At 39.3% G+C, this 9,262-nt stretch overlaps 1 pseudogene; it reads left to right on the forward strand.

Moving 5' to 3' along the window:
* The first annotated feature begins 8,018 nt into the window (after nucleotides 1-8,018).
* LOC126427105 (5S ribosomal RNA) lies at nucleotides 8,019-8,136 on the forward strand (annotated as a pseudogene).
* The last annotated feature ends 1,126 nt before the right edge of the window (nucleotides 8,137-9,262 follow it).

Raw genomic sequence — 9,262 nt, forward strand, 5'->3', positions numbered from 1 at the left:
GGGTTGGATATTGAGGAGTTGGGATAGGACAAGGAGTGGATGTGGGATGACAGGTCATTGTGGGACACACAAAGTCTGGTCCATCAGCCAAGACCTTACTGACCATAGGTACCCATAGCCAGCATAGTGCTCAGCTCCACGTGAACACACAAGCCTCCCCACATGCACGGACAGTGATACTTCAAGGTGGTGTCCCACAGAGAGGATGTGCAAGTGAACTTCATGCACTACTGAATGGGACTTATGCAATCTGTATGCACTGATGGCATTACAGCTAGATGTCTCTATGCAAACACATGATTATATCACAGCTCCTTATCAAAAGGGCTGAACATTTTATAAGAACCAAGCTTGAAGCCAGTCTGCATTCAGGTAGCTTTCCAACATTTAAAGAAAGTTGTGGCTTTCTCAAGATTAAAAGTAAATCTTTAGAAATAACCAAGACTACAGCACCACAATGTCACAGCACAATTGTTAATAAACATCAGAGTGTGCCCAGGACCAAGCAGTTTGGGTATTCATAACAGATATACGTTGCTGCAAGTACTGTATGTGTCATGTGCTACCAGCCTCACAACCTGCACAAATACAGAAAATTCAGGAAAGCCACATGTAGTGAATATAGGCTGCTAAGATGCACAACAACTTGTGCTACAACTTTCTGAAGAATGATCACAGGGCCTCTTAATACAACTTTTCCATTACCTGTCATACCTGTGGTAAACAACACCACACATTATTATGTGCAGAATCACAATGGACACAAGATGCACCAAGGAAGGAGTGTACAGAGGACATGCAACACGAACACAATGGCAAAAATCAGTCAGGTACATCGAGCTATTGTTCACTGAAGATCAGTCCAGGCAAATGAGTACTCCTTGCGACAGTGAGAATAAGGTTGGAAGATATCAATGGAAAATGGCAGACTTGTCATGCTCTATTAGGTTCTGGGTTGCAGTCATGCTTCATATCAGAAACACGTGCACAACACCTCAGACTTCAAAGGTGGCACAGCAGAGTACTAATTCCAGGAATTCATGCAACCCACTTAGAAGCAAAGCACCATGTCTCTTTACTAGTCGGCTCCTGTGTAGGCAACTTTATGTCATCTGTCAAATGCTTAGTTTTGTCAAAGATAACTGACACCTTGCCTGAACAAATAATTGATTGCAGTACATGGAACTTGAAAAATGTACAACTCGCTGATCCAGAGTTTTGATCACCTGGAAAGATTGACATGTTGCTAGGACCAGAATTTTGTCCATACATTCACAAATCAAGGTGTATCTCCATAGTAACTGATCATCCTGTGCTTCAAGAAAAATAACTAGGTTGGGTCACATCTGCTCAGTATTAAATGGTAGAGCACAACACTTCATAATGGTGGCCAGTAATGTCATGCTCCGTAAAAACAAACACTGATGTTCAAACACTCTTGAGGAAATTCTGGGAGGAAGAAGAATTAAATCATGATGTAATTATGAAAGAAGAGGAACAATGTGAAGCACACTTCATGCAAAACACAATGAAAGATTACACAGGCAGATTCATTGTCCATCTTCCATTTCATGAAGAGCCAAGTAAATTAGGTGAATCTTTTAAAACTGCAGCAGAATGCTTCTCTCAGATTGAACAGAAACTGGCAAGACACCCAAAGCTTAAAGAAAGATACACAACATTTATGAGATAATATGAAGTCATAGGACACATAGAACCAGTAGCTACACCTGCTGCTATTACATACTACATGCCACACCATGTAGTTATTAAGGAAGCCTGCTCGACTACCACAACACAGGTAGTTTTTGATTGTTCACCCAAAATGAGCTCTAATTTGTCACTAAACAGTTTGTTGATGGCCGCACCAATGATTCAACAGCATTTGTGCTGCATAATATTATGCTTCCGCATGCAATCATTGCCTTCACAGCTGACAAAGAGAAGATATACCAATTAGTTCAGATAGTGGAAGAAGATCGTGCCTACCAACAAATACTGTGGAGGAGTGACAGATCAGCACCCCTGCAGGAATATCAGTTAATGACAGTCACACATTGATTGGCCTTTGCATCTTTTCTTGCAGTATGATGTCTGTTACAATTAGCTCATGAAGAAGGAAGATGTAACAAGGCAGCAAACATTCTTGCTAATGGCTTTCATGTGGACAATTGTATCTCAGGTTGCAATACAGTAGAGACTGCAATCAAAGTTCAGCAAGATCTCATGAAGCTTCTGAAGAATGGTGGTTTCTCATTACAGAAGTGGTCCAGTAACAGTGTGGAATTCCTCAAAAATATCCCCTCAGAGTTAAGAGAGACACAAGTACCCTTACGTCTTGATAACAATGAGGATATTAAAACTTTAGGTTTGCTCTGGCATCCAGCTGCTGATCGGTTCCAAATTGTGAATAATCTCAACCCAGCCCATAAGGTCTACAGCTTCACAAAATGCAGTGTACTGGCTGTCACGTCATCCATGTTTTGATCCTCTGGGATTTATTAGTCCCATTATTACCACATTAAAAATCTTTTTGCAATGACTGTGGCAGCTTCAGTTAACATGGGATGAGCCCTTGCCTCAAGAGTTGAATTGCATGAGGCAGACACTATACAGAGAGGTTCACATGAAAGATAAATTTTGTGTTGATTGTAGAATCATTACAGAAGGAAAACTTGTCAGAATTTAACTGCATGGATTCTGCAAAACTTCAGAGAAGGCCTATGGCTGTTGCATATGTGTATGATTAGCTTGTCATCATGGAATCACAAGTGTCAAATTATTAAGTTCCAAAACATGAGTATCTCCATTGAGAAGGTTGTCCTTACCTCTCCTGGAACTCTGTGGTGCTCTCTTGTTGTCATGACTACTACAGCATGTTGTTGACTCACTGGGTACAGACATAGAATGAAATTACTTGTGGACTGACTCATCCATCATACTGGCATGGCTTGCAACTCCACCCATGCAGTGGAAGATATTCGTGGGGAACCACATCTCTGAGATACAAGAATATACACAGCTACAGTATAGAACCATGTATCTACAATGGAAAACCCAGCTGATTTTAATTCATGAGGAGTGTCTCCTGCAGACCTGCAAGGAAACGGCCTCTGGTGGGAAGGACCAGCCTGGTTTAAGGAATACATCACCTCATGGCCTGTGATAGACACCTGTAGTTATTCTGCAACACATGAGCCTCCAGAAGAAAGGGCTAAAGTCCTCTGTCACATCACCAGAGCAATGCAAGACAGTATCATCTGTCAATTCTCAAAGTTGTCACGATTACAGTGGATAATGGCATACTGTCATAGATTTATTAATAACTGCAAGCCTGCAAAGGAAATGATAGTAACTGCTGGATTTTCTCACAATGAACTGCAGGATGTTTTACTACAGTATGTCAGGATAGCACAAGCAGATACATTCACAATGCAAATCTACCAGCTGAAGAGGATAAAGCTAGTGGATAAAAACAGCTAGTTCAAATCACTGCATCCTATCCTCAATGACATGAGACTGCTATGGGTTGGAGGCAAGCTACAAAATGCTGATCTGTCATATGAGGAGAAGCATCAACTCACACTGTCACCTAACCATCATCTCACATGGCTCATTTCAAGGTTGCCCCCTCACCCACATATGAGGTGGGGTGGTGGATTGAGTGTGGTATCATTGGAGTCCCCCCTCTGAGACAAACAAATTTGAATTATAACTTTTTTTATCTGATGTGTAGTTATTGAGATACTTCAGTGTCTTTAGTTAAAAAGGACACCCTGCATATGTTCAGAAAACTAAATAAAGAAAAGCAATGGTGCCATATGTCAATGAGGAAATAGAAACTTTTAGCACAGTACATGGATTGTAGAGGAACCGTGACTGAAGTTTAAAAAAATAGATGACCATGCACTGGATAGACATGTACCCTGTAGAACAGTTCATAATTTGAGGGACTCCCATGTCACTGTAAGAAAACTTCTAAGGAAAGAGAGATGAGTGCATAATAAGTGTGAAGCAAATCATGGGGCAATAGACAGAGAGATATTGAATGAAATGTATTTGGCTCTCATGAGAGAATTGTGCAATGTGTGAAGTCTACAGTGACTATTGTAGCAGAATTTTGTCAAGTGACCTTTCACAATATACAAAAACATTCTGGTTGGATATAAAGGCTGTTGGTGGCAGCAGAGTTAGTGTCCAGTCCCTCGTGTATGTGACAGGAACTGAAATTGAGGGTAGAAAAGCAATAGCAGACATACCTAACCTCATTTTTGAATGTTTGTTTACATAGAAAAACCCAGGAGAAGTCCATCAATTTAATCCTCAAACAAAGATGAGTGAAATAAGTGTTAGTGATGTCAAAAACAGCTGAAATCACTACAATTGAGCAAAGCTCCAGTATCTGATGGAATTTGTATCAAATTCTATACTAATCTGCAGCTGAATTAGCCCCTCTCTAAGCTATAACCTACTATAGATCCCTCAAACAAAAACCATGCTCAGTAGTTTGAAGACAGTACAGGTCACACCTGTTTACATTAAGGATAGTATAAGTGATTTATTTATTATTTATTCTCCATAATAAACGAATGTGTTGTGGATGTATTTTCCACATCCTCTCATAACTTTGTGCAAACAGTTATAGTCAACAAATGTAAAAATTATATAGCTTGAATACTGGTACATATGAAAGTATAAATGAATGTATTCTGCTCCTCTGAAAGGAAGACATTGGCAAGATAGGTTAGCTACTATTGAAGATGACCAACAGGCTACAGAAGGGAAGCTGACAAGCTCACACACAAATGCACAGACAAACTGCAAATACTACCGTCCACTGTGAATCTGATGTATGGTCTATCGAACACAAAATGATGATGAAATCAACTGTTACAGGCATGCTGGTGCTGACCAAGAAGCCAACACTGGTACCCAGCAGCAGCCACTGAGTAACACTGCTCCACAACAGCAAAGGTATGCACCTGCATGATACTCACTACTAACAAAGCCGTTGCATTGCATGACCTGTCACAGGCAGCAAGAAGAGTGCTACTGCTCTTACATCTGTTGTAGAGGTTTTTTTCCCTTGGCTCTTGACTTGGCACTTTTTTCCTCTGCCCATCAAACTACTACCCCTCATTCAACTTTTGACCCAATATATCTCCAGACGAGTGCATATTAATGGTTAATTACAACCAGAAGTATGAAAAACACCACAGTACCCACATCCTGTGAGACCTCTCTTAGTGGAAACTAACTAATATCCAAAGATAGCAGTAGACCTTTTGTGTTGATCATCATGCCAGTGTGGGCATGGAGGAGCTCCACCCGTATTTTGATCTGAAAGGAATTCCTTAATACTATAAAAACATTTGTTGATAAGAAACTCTTACAAAGCCACTTCAAAGCAACTTCCATTTGAGCTTTTTAAATTTTTTAGCAGTTTGTTATTAAATCTGAACCTCATGTAAAAGGGGATGGTGTCTGCACCTTTTGTGTTGTATCATTCCAGATGATAATTGTAGCCTCTCCTAGTGTGGTAATTCTGCAATCTCTATTTAGACTATTATACTTCTTGTATTTTAAAATTAGTTGAATAGTTTTTTAAACCTATATTTACAATAATGTTAAAATATTCCTACTTTTGAAAAACACTTTGCAAGACTCACATTTTGTTTATTTTTATGTCCATACAAACTTCTTTTTCAGTACATAGATCATCCACAGGACATTGGACAGAAAACCTTTTTATCTATTCATTTTACAAACATCAAACACACATCATTTAAATTGTTATAACAAATTGAATCTATACAGTTAACAATTACAAATTTTATTAAATACTATTCATTTTAAAGGTGCTCTCCTCTAACATTACCTTTATTCAGCAAAAGTAATCGATACCAAAACTATTTTTCAATCTTGCATAGTTTAATATTATCTCAGCTGTTTTCTAAGGGAATTTCTTACGATTTTGTACATAATGTATTATATTTCATGCTAAAATGTATAAAAAGAAATTACTTTGTTAGAATCAATGTGTACTAACTCTATATGTACAGTTAAAATTACTCTTCCTTTACAAACATTTGAAATTATGAAATATGCACACACTTAAAATTCATATTATTAATTGCACATTCCGATGCTAATTATTAAATTTATTTCTGGAGTAATTTATAAAATAATGATATAACTTGGTGAAGATTCTTCTTTTGTCAGGGAAGTTTGTAAACTCTTTGGAATATTGTTAGTATCACAGAATGAGTTAGTAGTGGACATGCCTATGATGTGATTGGACATGATTTTAATTTTGGCAGTACAAATGTAATTTATGATTTAAAAGTGGAGATTGTAAGATGGTGTGATATTGAAAAATGTGAAAAAATAAAAATCAAGATATAAACAGACAACTCTTCAATAGTTATCATGTCATTTGGAACCTAAGTTGTCAAAAATTTTAGCTTCAAGAATCAACCCCTAGATGTGATGTACTGGAACCAACTATGAGAAAAGAAGATGAGTAAAAAAGTTATATGTACATCTTACTCCACTTGAAGCTTATTAAAAGAGTTAGTTGACAATCTTGACCTGCCAGATTGAGGCTTGCTTGAACTCAGTTTGGCCACTTGATTCATGATTTCCTGTCATTAAGGTCACAGTTCATAGTAATAGATGGAAAGTCATCAAGTAAAACAGAAGTAATATCCAGTGTTCCCCAAGGAACTGTTGTAGGCCCTCTATTATTCCTGATCTACATTAACAACATTGGAGACAATCTGAGTAGCCCTCTTATATTATTTGCAGATGATGCTGTCATTTACCATCTTTTAAAGTCATTGGATGACCAAAACAAATTGCAAAATGATTTACATAAGCTATCTGTGTGGTACAAAAAATGGCAATTGACCCTGAATAAAGAAAAGTGTGAAGTTACTCACATAAGTACTAAAAGAAATCCGCTAAATTTTGATTATGCAATAAGTCACACACTTCTGAAGGCTGTAAATTCAACTAAATACTTAAGGATTACAATTATAAGTAACCTAAATTGGAACAATCACATAGATAATGTTGTGGGTAGAGAAATCAATGACAGTGATTCATTGGCAGAACACTTAGAAGGTGCAACAGATCTACTAAAGTGACTGTTTACACCACACTTGTCTACCCTATTCTAGAGTATTGCTCTGCAGTGTGGGATCCACATCAGGTGGGACTGACGGATGACATCGAAAAAGTTCAAAGAAGGGTGGTTTGTTTTGTGTTATCACAAAATAGAGGAGATAGTGCCACAGACATGATACATGAATTGGAGTGGCAATCATTAAAACAAAGGCGTTTTTCGTTGGGACAGGATCTTCTCATAAAATTTGTCAGCAGTTTTCTATTCCGATTGCAAAAACATTCTGTTGGCACTGACCTAAATAGGGAGAAATGATCATCATGATAAAATAAGAGAAATCAGGGCTCACACTAAAAAATTTAAGTGCTCATTTTTCCCACACATAGTTCAACAATGGAACAGTTGAGGAAGCTTGAAGGTGTTTCATTGAACCCTCTACCAGACACTTAATCGTGAATAGCAGAGTAATCATGTAGATGTAGAACTCTCATCCTCTCATGCCACTGTTTTGCGATCCTACTGATCCCCAAGACCACACTCCATGTCATCTCCTGATTGGAACCGTAATGACAAGCATCCCTCAGCCAGATCTCAGTACAGCCAACCTCATCTTCCTCACAAGGTGGGAACTACTGCAGCAAGGCTTCCAGATCTTTTGGTGGTGCTGGTCATCTGAGTACCTGCATCATCTGCAGCAGTGGGCCAAGTGGCCTGTCTCAAGTCAGAATGTGCAACCTGGTGCATTGGTCATAGTAAGAGAAGATGATCTGTCAACCGTATGTTGGAAGCCGGCCATGATTGAAGAAGTCCACCCTGGGTGTGATGGAATAGTGCAATTGGCCACTATTCGCACACTGCAAGGGTTTTCAAGAGACCAATCTGCATGGCTTAGGCCAACGGCCGTACCGCATTGGTAACACTGGTTCCCGTCAGATCACCGAAGTTAAGCACTGTCGGGCTGGGCTAGCACTTGGATGGGTGACAATCTGGTCTGCCGAGTGCTGTTGGCAAGCGGTGTGCACTCAGTCCTTGTGACGCAAACTGAGGAGCTACTTGATTGAGAAGTAGTGGCTCTGGTCTTGGAAACTGACATACGGCTGGCAGAGCGGTGTGCTGACCACATGCCCCTCCATATCCGCATCCAGTGATGCCCATGGGCTGAGGATGACACGACAGCCAGTCGGTACCTTTGGGCCTTCATGGCCTGTGCAGGAGGAGTAATCTGCAAGCTTTGTCCTTCACCAAATGATGTGATACAAAAGTGATCAGTGTATTCATGTTTTTTATTTGTGTGTTTTCTCCTTTTGTCATGTACGTACCTTGCAGCAGGCTCTGTGTACTTCATTATTTTTATGTTTAAATGTATATTTGTTTATTTGATTGTGATTTCCAGATACCAGTTACAAACTCTATGGAGAGAATACCTGGTTGAAGGGTGCAATGTTGTGTGTATTTACTTGTGTTATTTTCTGTGATTTAGCAGGACTTGTGTTACTTGTATTATTCTGGAAAGAAATTAATATTTCTTTGGCAGCTGGTATGTTTGGTTGTTACATTGGCCTGAGTCTCTGGACAGTGCTCCCCTCTCTGGAGGTATCTGTACATGAGGGATAGTGGTTTGTGGGCCACCCTTCCAAAGACACCTAATGGTACACTCGCCACAACGAGCGAGAGATTTGGCAGTGGTGAATAGGCTGTCGGTTGGACAGCTGTCCTTAGCTCATGGCTGCACAAGCCATATAAATGGCAAAGATGTATATTTTGATTGTTAACTTACCTATGAATAATAAGGGATTATCTCAACTCTCAAGTTTCATTGCTATCTGAGTGGATTCGAACCATTATATAGTCCTCTTCAATTCATCGTCTTATGGTAAATTTACATTTTCGTCTGCAGACATTAACATAGTGATTAGTCAAAAAAAAATTACAGATACAAGTACAGTCAAATTTGGAAATAAAAGCTAATAGTGGGCCCCTTGAGGAGCTGCTGTGAATCTCTGTCTTGAGAGAGCTTCCCAGGTACCAAACATACCTCAAGTACTTTCCTCATCTGTGGATCCTGGATCCACCATTACTAATCCATTTGACTACAAGTGGCAAGCCAGTGAAAGGTATAGGTGCCCTGTACACGCT

The sequence above is a fragment of the Schistocerca serialis genome, chromosome 1 (genome assembly GCF_023864345.2).
Source record: "Schistocerca serialis cubense isolate TAMUIC-IGC-003099 chromosome 1, iqSchSeri2.2, whole genome shotgun sequence".
Taxonomy (NCBI): domain Eukaryota; kingdom Metazoa; phylum Arthropoda; class Insecta; order Orthoptera; family Acrididae; genus Schistocerca; species Schistocerca serialis.